The sequence below is a fragment of the Salminus brasiliensis genome, chromosome 23 (assembly GCF_030463535.1).
Source record: "Salminus brasiliensis chromosome 23, fSalBra1.hap2, whole genome shotgun sequence".
Taxonomy (NCBI): domain Eukaryota; kingdom Metazoa; phylum Chordata; class Actinopteri; order Characiformes; family Bryconidae; genus Salminus; species Salminus brasiliensis.
Genome location: NC_132900.1, coordinates 6,546,041 through 6,565,487, shown reverse-complemented (window position 1 = coordinate 6,565,487; position 19,447 = coordinate 6,546,041). Strand labels below are relative to the sequence as shown.

Below are 19,447 nucleotides of genomic sequence, written 5' to 3'. Positions count from 1 at the left end.
CATTTGCATATCCTTGATTTACTTAGAGAGGCCTGAGAACAGGGCTAATCGCTTGTGAACACGGAGGCTAAGCATGCAAATCGCCCGACGGGGGCATGTTGAGAAAAGAGCGGTGCCTTGGCGCCTTCCCCCTTCCTTCTTGCCCTCCCTTCTCTATCTCTCTTTCTCTTTCTTTCTCTCTCTCCCTTTCCCGCTCTCTCTCTCTCTTTCCTCTAATCTTTTATGCCCTGCATTAGCAGTGTTTTATAGCTGTCAGCAAGGCTTGGCTGGCGCTATGCTAACTCCACTGCCATATGGGACGTAGGCTACGAGCTAGCGAGACAGGTCCGTCTCTATCGACGGCTGGCCCCCTATATGCAAATCTCTCACTGTAAAGACAAGGGGGGGGGGGGGGGGGGGGTGGGGGGGCTGGTGTAGAGGGGCGCCCCATGACTGTCTCTCAGGCAGACAGACCATAATTACCTCATCACTATGCACACGGCTCGCTAGATTTGCTCAGAGAGTGTGTCGTCGGCCACATCTGTGTGAGTGTGTGTGGTGTGCCCATTGTGTGTGGGGGGGATACATGCCATGCGGTAGAGGGTTTGCTTCGTATTAGACCTCCCATAGTGAGGACAGATCAGTGCCATAGCGTGGGCATCATAAATTATTTATGACGCCACTGATGCTAACATTGGCATCTGCTGTAATTGACGTACAGTAAGCGATCGGCTGCCTCTCGGAAACAAATCACGTTCAGATTTGCTAGCGTTTGCTAGCGATTGCTCTTGTGGCATCTTCACAGTGAAGGGGATTTTTAAGTCTAATTACTACAGACGCGTTCCTGGTTCGCTTTGACAAGGACCTTGCACTGCCTGACTAGCATTGCTTGTGCTAGTGTGCCACTTGACACTGTGTTGGTGTGTGTGTGGGTGTGAATATGACTGGCAGCGACAAAGCACAACCAGCGCTGCCTTTCGAGCCGAGCTGCGATAGGAATGTAAATATATTCACTGTCAAAGAACACCCGAGAGCTCCTTTAGCAGCGTTTTTACTCAGTTTTCTAACGCCAGGTGGCAAACGTTTCAATTCCAGAGCTTTGGAAAAGAACGTCTAATTCTGACACAAAAGTCCTATTTTTAGATCAAGAGATGTCAAAAAATCTAGGACATCATCTTCTTCATTTTTAGCCCACCCTAAAATACAGGATTAGCTCGGTATCCTATATTTGACAAACGGAGATGAAGCATACACTCCGGACATTTCAGACATTTGCTAAGACTAAAGCGACGTCTTAAACCAGCTTTATCTCTTTTGTCACATCATGCGCTTGCATGGTGTCACTCCCTAGTGTGATCTACTAAAGCAGGAACCGTCACTAGTTTCTAAAGGCTCAGGATTGACGCGGCGAATGTGGCTCCATTTAGCTTCTGGTATTTAAATGAGCGGCATCATTAGGTGGCGCTTTCGTTTGAAAGGCCGGCGTAACCAGCATGCCCCACCTTTGTTTCGATTCGGTTATGGCGGCTAAGTGTAAACCAGACAGTGGCTGGCAGACTTGGAGGGGCACGGTCCAGACGCACAACAGCGGCAAAATGGTGCTCGCATGTTGCTTGTCTAGTCGTGGCTGTGTGCGTATATGTGTTGGTAGCGAGGGGGGTTGAGAGGTCTTGGGGGAACACGGGGTGGGTTTGCACTTGAACATGGGGTTTTTTGGGGGGTTCGTCTTTGAGGGATGGGGTGCTGGGGGAGGTCTGTCTGTCTGGGACAGAATGGAAGCCATTAAATTGTGTGTATGAGTGTGATGTGTATGTGTGCGTGTGTGTGTGTGTGTGTGTGTGTGTGTGTTGGGCTGGGATGGGGGGGTGGGGGGTGGGGGTAACAGGGAAAGAATAGTGTCTGGCTCGGCGTATGCGTCTACGTGAGAGTCTGATTTGCATATTCAGCCTACCCTGACTGCACATATGTCATTCAGCCTAAACAGATGCGATGACACGTCGTCAGCCCCCCCGACTCAAAACACACACACTCTCACACACACACAGACACAACCCCACCCCAAATAATAACGGCACTGAATAAACCCCACACTTGACGCCACAACCAACGGCCGCTCGAGCTGTCAGAAGCGGCTTCGCTAGCAAAAAGCCGATCAGCATCTCAGACAGCTTCGAGGTGGCTCCTTGGATTGCCTGTGTGGCACTACGAGAGGACACTAAGACCACAAAGCTACTGTATCTCCCTCTGCACAAAGGAGAAGGCAAGAGAAAGCAAGGGTCTGCCCATAGCCAATCACGTCAAGGCAGGAACAGGAAGTCAAGGGGGAGAGAAGCAGAGTTGACCCTTTACGTGCCAGGAATGAATCATCTGCATTAGGTTGCATGCATGTAGAGGAACACACAGCAGCACACGTTCACAGGAAGGTAAAATGCCAAGATGGCCGAGAAATTACAGTGCAGTGGTTCCTTTTCATCACTGAACTGATATTGTGCCTGATATTCACAGAACTCTGTGGAGCCACAGAAGAACACAGAGGTGATTTTTAGCAGCCGAATTAAAACAGGCTATATCATCTGAGTGAACACCATTTGGAGAGCTGAATTTCACAGAGTATTCCTCTTTAGCTGAAGGGTAGGGTCAGGCCTGTGAGTTTCCTCTAATGGGCTTAACTGAGTATAATGGCCCTCTTCTCTCAGCGAGCCGAAAGTAGCCATTGACAGCTGATGCAGATGAATGGGGTTAATACTTAGGGAACCTGGGCTGTGGAAAACACGCAAACAGCCCCTTCTTTTCTCTTTGAAATGAAGTAACAATTTTGAGCCTGGAAACGCTCGCCGCATCTAATTGCAGACATCAGCGTTTCGTAAGGCAGCCATAGTAGGAGTTCATCAAGTGCGTCTAACTCCGGAATATTAATCTTGGGATGGGGGTGGGTAAGCCAACGATTCCAGACAATGCCAGTCTGGAAGACTCTGATGACATAAATATTAAGTCCCAGAACATTCTTCTTGAGTGATGCTGAAGAGGGGGCGGTGGGCGGATGGTTGCAGGCCGTGGGAACGCAAGGAAAGTGCAAGGCCCGGGTATAGCACCCTGAATGCCTCCACAGCAGGTGAAGAAGGACCCCAGATGTCAAGGTCAAAGGGGGGAGTCCTCATCTGCATGGCTGGCCCATGCCCTGCCTGTCTGGGCTCGAATGTAAATGAGCCCGGCCGTTTAATAATCACTTAGAGGCTGTATTTGCCTAACTTCACGCTTCTTTTATGAAGGTTCTGCTAGAAGGCCAGGGTACCCCTCGATGCACATCACCCTCCCCCCTCCTTCTCTAGCAATATCGAGAGGTGATATAGAGGTCCAGACATTTAGTCCATCCTCTCCTCATAGTGCAAACACTTCCCATGGTTACTGGCTGCCATAATTCCTTGGTTGGTCCCCCTTCTGTCTTGCCTTCTCACAATGGCTGCCTGATTGACACTCTCTAGCTCTTTTGTGTGTGGTGCACAAGTTCACCGGTTATTCAGACGAAAGCTCCCGCTTCGGCGCTTGCCGATATTCGCTTTGTCTTAGCGCCTCCGCGCCTTCGGAAAAGATGGCGGCAAAGACGTCCACCTCAATGACAAACATTGTTCCTGATCAGGGCAGAAACATGGGCAAAAACAATGGATGCTAAAAAGACAAGAAGTTGGTTATTTATTCAGAAACAATGGGACGCTCGCAGCAATATTTTCAACAGCCCTCCTCGGGCTATCGCGCACCACGGCGTCTCTTATTGTGGGATATTTTTGGCAGCTTCGCTTCCGCCTTCTTCTTTTTTTCTTCCCTTTCTTTGCTATTGCACTGTCCCTCTCAGCAACTTTTTGACAGTCCACGTCCCTGTAGTCCCTTTGACTCAGATATGAGAGTAACAGATCATTTTGATAAGCTGTTCCAAAACAACATAGGATTATTTTACCTGCCCATGAGATCCCGGTGGCTCATCTTCATTCGGTGGATTCAGCATCACTAAGGACGGTGTAAGTCTTGATCCGTGCAAGGCTTTCCACACTGTGCAAACCTAAAAATGAAGGTGCCAGAAAGTATTCTTTGGATAGATGCCACAGAGGAAATACTCTGGCTCTCTTATAGAAGCATTTGCGAGCATTTATATTTAAGACTAAGGGTAATAATACAGTAATTTGTGAATATTTATCACCAGAGATGGCCTGAGCTCTGATGTCCGAGAACTGGTTGCAAGGTCTACAGGCTTGGTCACTCCACTCACAGCAAAAAAAACTCACGTATCCCAGTTAGGTACTGAATTAATGGGTGTTGAGAGACCGCTTTTGACCAGCAATAATACACGTCGCTATTAAACATGAGTAGGCCCCTTCACTGTAAATGCACTTGATGTTAAACGGAGCGGCTGCCATTACCCCTTTAAGAGGGAAGGCCATTACCTCACCAGCGCTGGCGAAGGAAGGTTAGCATGAATGGGGGGAAAGAGGTACGCTTGAACTTGCTGGCTTAGATTCCTTTATACCCTTCACTTTAAGCTTCATTTACTCAGCAGAAAAAGATCCCCTCCCTCCGTTGCACCCTCACATCCCCCTGCCAAAACAACCTCAATAGACCTGTCCCTGCACCAAACCCCCTTTCTCTCCTTTTTTTTTTCCAACTCTCCCTCTCCTTCTCCCTCTGTAGGTTTAATCGTCTCAGCGCTCGCTGAAATCAAGCTTAGTAATGCCACTTTTGTGCGCCTCTCTTTCTCCCCCTCCTCAAACTTCTCCCCCTTCTTCTTCTTTTCTCCCGACCGGTCTGGCCGGCCTCCCGCCCACTGCTTAAAACCTTATCGCCATGTCAACAAAATGTCCGCTCAGCTGGGGCCCTACAATAGCCGGCAGGGTTTAACCTCCTACCTCCTGTCACTCACTCTGTCCGTCTCTCTCCCGCGCTCTCTCTCTCCCTCTGACTCTGTCTTGATATTGTGTGGCCTCTGTCCTCTACTCCTTACAAGCCAAATGTCCCAAATATTTAATAGAAGACAGGAAAATATGACATGGTGGAACCACAAAGTTCGTAATGATTTAATGGTGGCTCTCCGTTCATTTTTGGAATCACGGTTTGTCTAAAATTATGCCAGTCCAATTGTCAGTATCAGAAATATGGTCCGGTTCTTCCCGCCTTGACTAACACCAAGGGCTTAACTCCTGAATTGCAAAATTTAGCTGTAGATAAAAGAAATAGATCAGCAAAAATGTAATTTACAAAATTGTCTCCTTAGCCTCAACACAGTCAGCCAAGACATGCCTGATTAATGCCTAAATTGTGCTCCTTTAGTTTTGCACTGAAATCATGAAGCTAATTTAGGTTCATACAAACTGTTCGCCTAAGACCCGAAACATACTTCAGGCAAGGCCACAAATGCAGACAATTCGAGCTACGCAGACAGGGTTTCACGCGTAGTTGCATTCAAAAAATTCTCACGACACATTTCATAACGCAACACGATGCAAGACAACGCAAGTGCGAGCTGCATTCTGAGCTTTGCCATAAGGGACGCTACAGCGACAGCCAAGTTGTCTTGTACCTCCGGCATGTTTTTTTCCAGTCAGCTGTCATGGCAGACCAGTTTAGATTTAGATTTCTCCTCTATGATTGGAGTACTGAGTGTTTTAACCACCACAGTGACGCAGTTTGTATAGCAGGACTGTGCACTTGCAGAGCGTTGGCCGGCCGACGGCATTTGCGTAATTGTGTTGAGTACGTTTCTGGCCTAAATCAGCAACTAAATTTACCTCAGACCACATCAGGGCGTCCCATACAGAGCTGGAGCTGCTGCAAACGTGGATTCTGCATGATAACTGAATGCCAAATCATTTCCTATAACAATGTACTATAGTACAGGCAACATTTGAAATTGTGGTTTTAGCTAAATACTCGCAATCATGTCTCAGCCAATCGAATACATCTGGAGGAAGAAAAAAAAAAGAGGAAAGTGGTGGAAATTACATTTTTGACCAAACTATTCCTTTAAGATGTAGCAATGAACAAAGTCGAGCTGCAGCACAGCCCTGCGACGGCTGGTTTCTGCTTAGTTCTGGTGAAGAATAGGGGCCGAGCTTTGCTTGCACATTGTGGGCTTATTTTGGGAAGCAGAGGGCAGGCAGGTGAGGAGCAGTGCATCTGTGCCACCTGCCTTTTCCGTTAGGCATGCAGACTAGACAGCTATGGAGGGGGACCCAGGGGTCCTCATTTCAGGAGTGGGAGGACATGCTGCTGCTCTGAAGCACCAGAGTGCTTTTCTGTACTGATGCAGTTTCAGGGCTCCATCTATTGCCACATAGGGCCTGTATCTTACATTTCTGCATTATGCTTTTCCCCATTTTGTTTGGGTTTATGAACAGCAGTGATTAATAGCTGTTTTCGTCACTGTGGCTGATTGCCGTCTGTTCTGATTGGCTGCCATTTGCCCCATTTAGAAATGCCCAATCCAGGCTCAGAAACTCCTTATAAGAAATTTTTTGAAAAGCCTGTTTTCACAGCTGATTCGTTTATTTCCAAAAAGCGGGAGGTCATTTCTCATTCATTATCAACTGATGGGAAAACCCTGCTGCTGCTGATGGGTTACATATACAGAGGCCCTGTACATATACAGCCTGCCCTCTCTGTCTCACTGCAGAGTGTGCGGCAGCTTTTATGTGGGCAAAGATATGCACAGAGGGTGCTCGGAAGGTCTCTGTGTGTGTGTGTGTGTGCACGCGCTCATGCTCTCACAACCATCTTGCCCAACTCACACACGCACACCACAGTGCACTTGGCGCCATTGTACCATCTCTCATATTTGCCCTGTGGGTCTCATTTCATGGTTTAAGAAAAGATAATGAAAAGCCGTGTGAAAAGCGCTCCATTAAAACAGTGCTTCAGATCAGAGCGAGAGCTCGTTATGTTTGCGCAGGAGAGAGGACAGAGCACTGTGAGCTCAGAAGGCGCCCTCATTCTGCCGTCTCTGGGGCTTCCAGCACTCAGCCCATAGCTCAGCCTCGGCCTGACCGCTCCCTCAGAATGGCCACTGTCAGCACAATAAGGCTCGCCCGGTTCACATCTACTGTACGGTCCAGTTTTGAATCTACAATCTAACCTCTTAAACAGTGGCACATTTCACATCAAACCACCCTGATCCCCCTGATTGAACTAAACTAATATTGGTGGATTTCCCCATTAAGAGCTTTTAAGAGCATTAATTGAACTAAAAATTTGGTGGATTTACCCATTAAGAGCTTTAAATAGCTTTAATTAAACTTGAAATTGGTGGATTTCCTCATTATGAGCATTTAAGAGCTTTAATTGAACTAAACATTGGTGGATTTCCCCATTAAGAAGTTTTTTAGAGTGGATTAGTGGATTTCCCCATTAAGAGCTGGTAGAGAAACTGTTTCAAAGATTAGAGGTTCTGCTACAGACATGTTGAATGTACTGAAGCACTTAAACAGATATTTAGCCGAAAAGCTTCCCAAACACATCATATGAACATTGCTTCTTTGCAGCCATCCCCGAATCTGCCCCATTAAAAATGTTCTTGGGTAGAATTTGGGCTAGAAAAGATTTGTTGGGGTCTAACAGACAGACAGTGACCCCTACCCCTGGGACCTGGTTCCCATAGCCCAGGGCGGGCTGGGCTGTGCTTATGCTGGGCTCCACGCTCTATTGCCACGGCTGTCCTGGCCCACCCATTCACGGCTCAGTCACGGCCTCTTAAAGCTCGCCACAATCTCTTGATTCAGCCGAGGTGTGATCCAATGACATGTATTTTTAATGAGGGCCTACGTCTTTGTTGGAAAGACACAATATCCAGCCAAAGGAGGGGGTTTCGGAATGAGAACACACACACACACACACACACACACATTCACACACAAAACTCACTCACTCACTTTGTCCTCCTTTTTTTAACCATTTTAGTCTCCTTCGCCTTTTCTGTTCCTCTCTTGGCTTCATCAGTTATCAGTGGAGAAAAAAAACTTGAAAAGAAGCCCAGAATAGAAAAGACCCACACTAGACTTCTCTTCAGTTTCTGCACTTGCTTCCATAGTTTGTTCGCTTAGCATGATAATATCATCAGGAAACCAGCCTACAAATGCTAATGCTGGGATGGTTTTTGTAAGATGTGCGTGGCTGCATGTCCACATGCACGTTAAAAAACAATGTTAACTAGGGAGAGAGAGTGTTCAGTGGAATTGTGGGAAAACCAGCAATGACATTTTTAAACGCAATGCATTTACATTAACATTTATGGCATTTAGCAGACACTCTTATTCAGAGCGACTTACAGAAGTGGGTCAACGTAGTGTTAGGAGTCTTGCCCAAGGACTCTTATTGGTGTAGCGCAGCATAGTCACCCAGACCAGGAATCGAACCCCAGTCTCCCACATGGTGTGGTAGCTCAGTGGCAGGTAGTGGTGTTATCTGTTGCGCCACATCAACCACATGCCACTGAAGAACCACTTTAGGTACACAAAGGACCATTTCTGAAATACGTATATGGACAAAAGTTTTGGGACACCTGGTCATTCATTATTTTTTCTGAAATCAAGGGCATTAAAAAGAGTTTATCCTGAAAAAAGCATTTTGCTAGATTTCCCCCCAACTCCCCAACCCATCCTAAAAGTACTGGACCATCCATCATTTCAGAGAACACAGTTCCACTGCTTCACAGCTCAATGCAGGGGGGCTTCATACCCCTCTAGCCCACGCCTGGCATTAGGCATTCTGCCAAGAGCTTCAAGCTAATCTGCTGTTTGTGTGTGCACTTGCAATGGGTGCAACCTAAAGGTAGCTGAATTCCTTTATTAGATGGGCTGTCCCCAAAGATTTGGAAATATAGTGTATCTTTGTCTATTTGAGATCTTAATAAATTGTTTGAGTCAGCTGTGATGATTTAGGCCTCCAACTTCTATTAGTTGTTGGCTTCATTAGCCTTTAGGTTCTAGTGTAAAACTAAAGAAGACATCAAATATGTCTTGGTCGATCGACTAATTTTGCGATAAGTAAAAAGAGATAAGACAAATGTTTAAATATTGATGTTTAATGCTTAAATATATATTTTTTTTGTTACCACACTATAACTTTAAATAAATGAATTTCTGTGGTTGAGATTAGACCCCACACTGTCACTGTCATCTTTCTGTAATAGTAACAAAAACAGTGATTTTTTTTTACAGGGATAGAAACCAGGTGTCACAGTGTCCACAATGACACTTTTACTGGTTTATTTACCATCCAAAAATACCAGAGAACCTATATGTCATGTTGAGTTTTGTATGTAATGTTGATTGTGGTAAAAATTTACATAAAACAGGTTTCTTATAGACAATTTTTACAACGGTCTATGTGTACATATCTGCCTTGTTTTAGACCAAAACCCGATCTCAAACACACAAAGGAGTGTAATCATAACTGTATTACTGTAGTAGTTTTCTGTTTCTATTGGTCCATTCATTATGAAAGTTTCCCACAACATTAAGAGCTGCTGGCGTTCTGTAAGGGTGAATTAAATTACATGTTTTAAAACCTATACTGTTTTACACTTCCGTTATCATAACACAACTGCACACTAGTCAGCAGTCTCTTCTCCATTTACACCAGATTTAATAAAGTCTAAATTCAGTCCAGACACTGAATTCAAACCTGAACTTCACCCCATAACCCCCCCACACACACACTCAAGCTGGGTCTCTCACCCTCATACAGACATAAATTACACACTTGCATCCAGACACTGCCCCCCCACCCCCACCAAGGCCCATTCAAATCTTGCTCCCACACTTGTACCCAGACACCCTGGTACTTCTCCTAAATCCATGTCTACCCCATACACACACACACACACACTTGCACCCAGACACCCTTCTGTCTCCCCTCTCCACGTCTCCCTTCATAGTGCTGACCAGACACTTGTCCGACCCCCAGCAAACACACACACACAGACGCGCACACACTCCCCCCACTGCTTAATTGTGAATATATTACACTATTAGAACAGCCATTGGCAGACGGCTTCTGTCTGGCCTAGTCTTCCTCTGTGCACACAGCAGAGTCTGCTTTATTAGCTCTTATATTGTGTCTGGCACACAAAAAACTTGTATCTCCAAAATGTTCCCTGTAAAAATATTTTACTAAATATTAATTTTTGATGGATTTCTACTGGTTTATTCATTGGTTTATTAAATTGTTGACACAAAGTAAAGAACAACCGCCAGATTTGCATTATTACAGTTGTATGAGGTACTATGTGCTGTACAAACTACAAGCATGAGCCATAGACTGAAAAAGGTCATGCACTAAATTTACTTGATTAAATGTTAACATGACTTAAATGACTAAAATACATCAACTTAAAACTGCCTTTCAGTTTACTCAACTCATCTGTGTTGATGTTTTAGTGATAACCATCATAATGTTAGATGGGACTCGCTGATGTACTAACAACACTGTAGTTAGAGCGAGTTTGCAGACAGTCTAGAGGCTCAAGGGGTGTAAATCTCTGCACAACATTTTGAACCGAATGTGATTATTTAGGAAATGATTCAGGATGTCAGATTTCACCACAATTTGATCTGATTAAAATGTTCTGTGGTAAGACAGCATTATTATACAAATATAGACCTTTACACAAGATAATACAGATAATAAAAATACATATAGGCAATAAAAAACAACTAGCAGAAAAAAACAGCCTGAAAATGTTGTTTTGGGAAAAAATAAGTACATACTAGTTTTTTTAATATTCAGTATTATTATCTTCAGTTGTAATCAATTCTAACATCCCACGGTAGCTGAATCACTACATTCGTACCGCATCATTATTGGATTTTTATTGCCTATATATCACTACTGTGCAGTTTCCCCAGTCACGTTTGTTTATTCAGTGTATTTTTAAAACCAATTCTGCATTCTTACCCCTGCTGATTAGTCACATGCTGGGAAGAACCTAGATGGGGCTTCTGCAGTGATGGAGTACTCTTTTGCCACTAAGAAATTAAAGACATGCAGAGTGTGTGTTAGGCACATCAAAGACAGTGCACTTGCTTTTATCAGGAGATTACAGAGGACCACTGATGTCTTTAGATCAGAAGTTTAGACCTATTCTGTCCACTGTAACGGCATCACTTTCAAAGAGGCTTCAGTCATATATTCATTTTTAGTTGCAATGAAAAAATGAAAGGTTTGCTTGATTCATCTGTGTACATTACATATCATATATATATCGTCAATGTCACACAACAAATATTTTCAGTCTTTATAGAAGGAAAACATTTCTAGAAGGAAAAAATATTTTAAATAATAAGTCATATTTGAATATATCTATTGGTCCAATCATCAGTTTAAATGATAGTATAAACAACTGGCAGATTCCAATTGTGGCAAAAATGAAAATACTATAAATGTGTATATATATATATATATATATATATATATATATATATATATATATATATATATTGCTGCTGTCCAGTGAAACACATGTATCTATAATTAAATTATTGTATGTATATATACATATATATGTATCTAAATTATGTTATTATACACTTATTTATTAATTTCCACTAAAAGTGCCCTCCTGTACACGCACAATTTTGGAGATTGTGTTTCATATATATATGATTAATGTGCAAATAATTCATTTGAACCAACCAAATTCAGTGCATCGCTTTGTTTAGTGAAACTCACATAATAATAACATGCTATGAAGACAATCAAAAAGGCTAACTTCACATGTGCCAGTACTGTCTCAAGTTTAAGTGTGTGTGGGTGTGGTGTGTGTGTGTCTGTGTGTCTAGTTTTGTTGTCCCATGGGCCGTGTTAGTATGGTCCCAGTGGATTTACTTTCGTCCCCAATAACACAACCAGCACCTCTTCCCCCCACCACACACACGTAGACCCCAAAACCAGAGGTCACATAGAGGACCCAGACAGAGTGTGTGTCTGTGTATGTGTGTGTGTGTGTGGTGGGGCCAGACAGCCTGAGCGGTGACCTGTGCCTATACTGGGGCTCAGGGGTCACCGGCCTGCTGGTTTGTGAGTGTCTGTGTCTATGAGTCAGTGCAGACTCAGATATCATGAGTTTTGGACATTAGGGTCACTGACTTTACCGCAGAACCGGATGAGATGGTGCTGTGTTGGTGACCACATCTTGATGAAAAATCATTTTTTTTTAGTATTTGATGTTCTCAGTAGGAATTTAATGATTTGAGCAGTGCCTTCAGAAAGGAAGCCCTAATCGAGGGCTGTTATGCACACAGCATAAGCCCCTCCCCCTTCCTGTCCCACATTTATTCTGATTGGCTGCTCCCAGACAGAAAATTTTAATCATAATTCAAAACACTGTTTTGCACTTGCACAGATTTTTCCACAACTTTACAGTCATTTACAGACAATACTGTTTACAGTAGTGGTGAATAGTGCCAGATGTGCAAAGTAGTTAATGGTTTTGGAAGCTGCCTCACAGAAAACTTTTACATAAAATTATTATTAATACATTCTCTTGTGCCCGAGACAAATGTGTGCTTGAATCTTTATCTTAGTAGCCAGTGTTTAATAGTGAAGACAAAGGAACACATTAGAATAAAATGAAAATAGAAATAATCATGAAACTGTGTGTATGTGTGTGTGTGTGTGTGTGTGTGTTAGTTTCACCATTTTCAGTGCTCTCCTTGAGAAAGCTCAGTATTTCCGGTTCCCATCCAGCACCTAATTACTCCAATCAGTTCTTCATTAAAGTAAATCAAGTGAGCTGCTGGTGAAACTCAACAAATGTCAGAAACCAAACATATGCCCATCTGGCTCATATCAACACACGCTAACAAGAAAGTCATACTTCTTTCTGTATTAATGCTAATATGTATTTATGCTAACATTATACAGAGATTCTACCAGCACATACACTTCAGTTCAACAGTATCTGCAGACAGTTCAAACCGGCCATTTTGCAAAGTACTGTATGTGACAGGCACTTACAGAGGGCTGTGAAATACACATCCAAGCAGTTTTACTGCTTTGAGGACAAATATGCCATTGAAAAATGTGCTGCAAGTCACTTACTTCCAGGGACAGTTCAAATTTATTTTCACATGTGGAATTATTGTAGACTTTACTGTAATAGTAGCAGCTAAAAGCTGCAAAATATGCCCAATTTCTTTCCTGCCATTAAAAAGGCTTCTATGTCCAAAATGGTAACTTTACAGAAGAAGAGAAACTGGTGACAGATTTGGTATTCACTATTGTTCAATTCATCATAAAATGGCCACACCTAGTAAACAGTAGAAAAAATATATATATATACAAATACATACATACGGAGTTGTAATGTTTACTTATAATAGAGATGATATTACTGCTGTTCCAATGAAAATACATGTACTTCAATTTTTGTCCGTTTTTAGTTTTCTCATATAGCTGCTCTGTACACTGTTTAAATAGTTCTGGATCAATGGACCAATAGAAATGAGTTGGAATGAACTCTTATTTTACATTGACTTGCATTCAAAGTTAAGGACATTTTGCCTTCTTCTATAAATATACTGATATATCGTATTAAGAGCTTAAACGGAAAGCTTTTCCTTACTAATGTATTTACATATTTACAAACAGCTCCAAGGCTTTCCGATCACTGGCAGTGAGTTTATTCACACTCCTCATAATAAATATCATTGGATTAACACCACATAACTTTATTTTAATGGTCACATAGGACACATAGAAATGATCTGAACTGCTTGTTAAAAATTTAAATGGCCCTTCCGTCACCAATAAAGCCCCCTTGTAATACAAAAGGAAGAAACCAAATACAGATCAATGTGTTTAAATGCAATTTGGAGGCCTCTGTCATTGCTGGCCCACAAACTAGCCTGACTGGGGCTATAAACAAAAAATTTAGTCCATTTCAATGTAGTAACCACATCCCTTTTTTGTTCTTTACTCACAGATCATTTCACTGTAGGGATGCAGAATGAGGACAAAAGCAGACGGACCGGTCCCTCTGGTAAAGGATCACACTGAAGACAGTGACATCGGACAGCTCTCGTTCAGGTCCAGCACCGGGAGGACAGGAAGAAAGCATCAGAATTTCACAGCAGGACTGTGTAGTGTGTTTGTGAATTGAGCACAAGCTCGAAAAATGAGTTTCTGTTGAACTTCGTACCTTTGCTCCAGAGGTCCTTTTGATTTATACCAAATCCTAAAGGCCTTGACGTTTTGCCATGCCATTTTTGTTGTATTGTAAACACCAGAGGATTGAGCACTGTCCTACAGCAGGTAAGTACATCAAAAGAGGTAAGATATTATTTAGATATCCTTTTAGATGTAATGTCCATAATAACCATGTTTTCTGTACGTATATCTTATATAAGTAATCAGCTACACTTATCAAACACAGTTACTGGTAACTGTAAAAATGTACCCAAGCAATAAGCAAATATTTCTATATTACTGCATAGAGCTTTTTCATTTTTTTGACGCCAATGCTTTTAGTCACCTCAGCACATCAACAACAGGGAATATGTCACACATCACGAGTAAAAGCTCCTTTTTCATTTTTGTCTTAAAGCGATTTTCAATAAAGCTCTGATTGAAGTATTCTGCAGTGTGTGCGTGTGTGTGTCTGTTCATCTGAATAAAAGGCCACATGTAATAGGAAATATAAGTATATGAAAAAAGGTCAGGTGCTCTGATGACTATAATCACTCCAATGTAAATGGCAGCCCAAGTGTGTGTCAAATTGGAATGGATATACAGCATGTTGTATGTATTATGTAAATTAGTAGTAGTCAAAAATCCTGTAATGCACCCTAGTGTGTGTGTTTGTATGTATGTGGGTGTGTGTATAAAAAAAAAAGAGAAAGAGAGCGAGAGGAGATGAATATGTGTTGAATCTCACTTGTTCAGGCTGACTGCTCTCCTCTTGGGTGGGCTTGCTAAATAGGCTCAAAGTGCACTGAACTGGTTGAGTGGGGTAAGCACTTGCATCTGGTTTTAGACACGCTCATAGGCTACACACACCCCACATTAAAAGACAGAGCATGAATCGCCACACTTGGTCTACTTTGGTTAATCTTGTTAGGCCTCGAGTGTCAGTGTTCGCCCAAATACGGTTTATTTATCCTGACTGAATTAAAGCTGCCGGGCCTCCGCACTGACGGGCGCTGGGCAAAGTTTGATCAAACTTTTTAATGGGCTGATTTGATTAGCAAGAGAAAGACTTTAGGCCTGTTTGATCAACTCCCAAGTAATCATGGAGCTGAAAGAAGCGCAAATAATAGAAACAGATGAAAAAAAGAGCCGGATTTCTACAACAGTCTTATAATGGGTCATTCAGATCATTACTAGCCATAGTTTACAACAGGGTAATGGACGAGTGTTGTAGCTAGCTATCATTGCTAGAACAAATGTCATGATAAATTAACTAACCAAAATTAAAAACATGTTATTGACTTTCAAGTCAGTGCTAAGGTTTTCCCTTATCCCTTACCCCTTATCATTTTTTAGGTGATACCGACGGTGTAAATTAGTAAAATACACGTATTTAGTGCTACATATTTTTAGATTATTAGTATCAAACAACACTACATATTATTTTTGAAAACGTATTGTGTTAGTATATATATATATATATATATATTTATATATATATATATATATACAATATATACTAACACAAATTATTGTTAGTATATATATATACACAATATATACTAACACAAATTGTGTTAGTATATATATATGTATATATATATATATATACAATATATACTAACACAAATTATTGTTAGTATATATATATACACAATATATACTAACACAAATTACTGTTAGTATATATATATACACAATATATACTAACACAAATTGTGTTAGTATATATATATGTATATATATATATATATATATATATACAATATATACTAACACAAATTGTGTTAGTATATATATATATGTGTATATATATATATATATATATATATATATACAATATATACTATATATTCTATATACTATATATATAGAATATCTAACGAAAATCCTTATACTTGATTCCAGTAGTATTATTGTTAGCTAGCTAGCTATTGTTGTTAGCTTGTTTAGCTAGCGCTAGCATTATAACGTTAGCTAGCTATATGAACTATACTTGGTCACTTTAAAGCCTTTTTAAGAGAAACTCAAATGTCCTATTTGAGCAAATATTTGTGGAAAAGAAGTGTAACCTGTATAAATTACACGTTTTTTGTTCACTGAGGGAAAGAGGAAAATTTAAAAAGATTTAGCTAATATCTAGTTAGATAATAAATATAAATGGTAAACCGTCTCACCCACAAACGGGCAAAACGTTTAGCTAAATGTTACTGTTAACATATTTTAAAGCTTAAACACAGTCTGTAACAATAACAATTTAGGAACATTAAGATTAATAATTGTATAAGGGGTATCTACATTAAATTGTCCAATTACCGAGAGAAAAAGAAAGAGGCAGAGAGAGCTCCAGCCCGTTGTACAGACTCAGCACACATCTCCACAGCATGAGCTGCAGCACTACTGGGAGCTTATAGTTAGCCGGGCTTTTATTAATTATAATAACAATAATTAACAATAATTAATGCTGTTGTTCCTCACAATAAATCGCTTACAATTACAGAAATCAGACACGAAAGAAATCACACTCGTTGACAGTTCAGTCATTGCGGATATATATTTATATATTCTAAAATATAGTTTATTGTGTATATAAATTCGATTAATCCTATTTGGAAATATATTTTTTTTTATTTGAAATAAAATAAAAGCACACGGAAATAATTTTCTGTAATGATTTAATTATTTAAATATTAAGGGTCTTCTTGCATTAGCCAGTAATAGAAAATGAGCGGATTGGTCAGCCGTGTGCTAACCCAAGCTAAAGCTGGCACATGTGTACTGAGTAGTGTGTATTTTTTTCCTGTTAAATGAACAAATACAGTATTTACCCCTCAAAACAATATAATATTATATTTTTATATATATATATATGTTTTTCTTTAAAAAAATAAAATAAATAAAAATGGACATCCAACAGTTTTACACCTAATTCAATACCACTAAACCCAGCACATGCATAAGCAAACACAGCACTATAGGCACTGGCTTTTCATTTGGGCAAAATGGAGACTGTTTACCTCCCTTCTTGGCCACTCCCTTTAATAAACCCCCCCAATCCCTGCATGCCCCCTTTTTACATCACTTCCTGAGCAATAGAATGGACCAATAAGCCACATCATGTGTTACTGTAGGGTACAGAGGGATGCAGTACAGGCAAATGAAAGATCACATGTTTAGAAATGTAGCTGTGCAATTGATAATGCAATACGGTTCTGCTGTCAGTTCAGCACTGCCCAACGACCCTCTTACATCTTACACCACTCCATACAATTGCCATTCAAAGTCACAGTCCAGGATTATGAAAGATAAGGGTGTGAGGCCCATATACAATAGTGTCCTCTCTTTATCTTTATCTAAATGCCTAAATATACATCTAACTACCAGGCGATCAGGAGAAGGCCCTCACAATGTCAGCATCTGCAGAATAATGTAGTAAATAAAACTGAAGGGCTGATATGTAGGATCTATCAAGATCATTTTGATTTACAAAACTATTCTAACAGTAATGGATGTATAACACAATAAAAGCATAGCATACCTGCATTCCCCTTCATTCCCCTTTGATAAAAGGCAGCCTGTTTGGTACCAGTAAAGACGCAGAGGGTGAGATGAGGCGTATGTGTGTGCGTGAGTGCGTTTGTGCCAGCATCGACCTGGCATTTACAACCGGTGTTGTAAATTATTCATGAGAAATTTGAATACATGCAAATACATTTCCCTTCATCTGGCATCGTTCCAAGTACCTATGGCAACCGCATCCTCCGGCTCCACCCACTGTTGTGCCCTGTGGTGTGTATAAAGCCCACCCCCAACACAACAACAGCTTCTATTTCACCCCCTATTCCATCTACACTAGCTTTGCTCGTTCATTGAACCCCTACATTTGAGGCTAAAATAGCAGCACACTTCATTTCAGCCAATAAATAAATAGTAAAATTAATCAAATCTAGAGCCGGTTGGAAAATGTGCTTTTGTTTTTTTGCCATGACATAGGTTTCTATTAATACACCACTTTTCTCCATATGGGGCCTCTAATAATAACTGCTGGAACACCACATTAGCTTTCAACATTAGCTGCTGACCGAGTGTGAGCAGAAACACACGGCACATCCTGGACGCCCATTCAAAATGGACTCGTAGAGCACAGTGAACACAATGGCTTTACTGGTTCACGAAACTGACCACATCAAGCTGTATTATTAATAAACTTCATTATCTTTATCATTTACAATCTCATAAGACCCAAAACACCCAGAACAGTAACTTAGTAACTTAGTATGGGCCTTTCAGTACAAGTCTTTGTGAAGGTCAAGTTCAGGTCACAGGCAGAAACGAGGGCCCGTTTAATGTAAGGCTGGTACGCAGCGCCATCTAGCGGCAGGCACACCGAAGAACACGTCAGAGACCCACGTCGTTAGCATTAGCAGAAGCTAAAGAAGAGGAAATCGAGATTGCTCCTGTTAATGGAGACTAAACAGAGATGTTAGATGTTTAGGTGGAGGTTAAAAAGGTAAACTTGTAGAATATATACAGGAAAGTGGAAAAGTGACTTTCCTGAGGATTTTTAAATGCTAACACCTCTGCTCCTACTTAAGTGTACTTCTGAGGAAAGTACACTCTTTAAATACACAGAATACACAGTCACATTCACAGACAACTCAAATCAATCAGTCTATCTATCAATCAATAAATAGATAATTCCACAAGATATTGGGAAACATTGCTTTAAGATTCTGGTCCATGCTGACATGCAGCTTCTTCAGAAGGCCATCTGCTTCAAGAATGGACGTCTTATGCATTCTGCGATGCTTTCCTGCTCCCCAAATCTGTGGCTACGGAGTGGTTATTTGAGTTACTGCAGCCTATCTGTCAGCTCCAACCATGGACAAGGCCTTTCCGTTTGCAGAACTGTCATGTTTTCTTTATTGCACCATTCTGCGTCAACTCTAAAGACTGCTGTCCTGAAAACCCCAGTAGATCAGCAGTCTTAGAAACACTCAAACCAGCCCTTCTGACACCAACAAGCACTCCACCCTAAAAATCACAGAGATCACAGTTTCCCCCCCATTCTGATGGGTGATGTGAACATTACCGGAGACTGCTGACCCCTACCTACACTCATTGTGTTCCCATGTACTGTATAGTACTGTTCGACAGTTTAGAATCAATGTTTTGGAGAGTATAAAATATATAAAGCCAGTATGGTTTACAATAAATGTAAAATGACTTTAATATACTTGTCCTGTGCAACATCAAGCGCTTCGCATTATTAGAAATAATCAGCAGGAAGATCAGAGTAAGT

The 19,447-nt window shown here is 41.3% G+C and overlaps 2 long non-coding RNA genes across 3 annotated transcripts in view; one reads left to right on the top strand and one right to left on the bottom strand.

Annotated features, from left to right (window-relative positions):
• The window catches only part of LOC140545880 (uncharacterized), a 45,959-nt gene extending 31,376 nt beyond the window's left edge, over window positions 1-14,583 (top strand). For both annotated transcript variants that reach the window (XR_011978291.1, XR_011978290.1), the window contains one exon: window positions 13,943-14,583. This is a non-coding gene — a long non-coding RNA (uncharacterized lncRNA). The remainder of the gene's footprint in view (window positions 1-13,942) is intronic.
• On the bottom strand, window positions 3,996-14,094 carry LOC140545881 (uncharacterized). Its single transcript, XR_011978292.1, has 3 exons — window positions 13,941-14,094; window positions 10,915-10,985; window positions 3,996-4,033 (listed from the first exon to the last, which is right to left on the bottom strand). It is a non-coding gene; the product is annotated as an uncharacterized lncRNA (long non-coding RNA).
• Window positions 14,584-19,447: the final 4,864 nt, after the last annotated feature.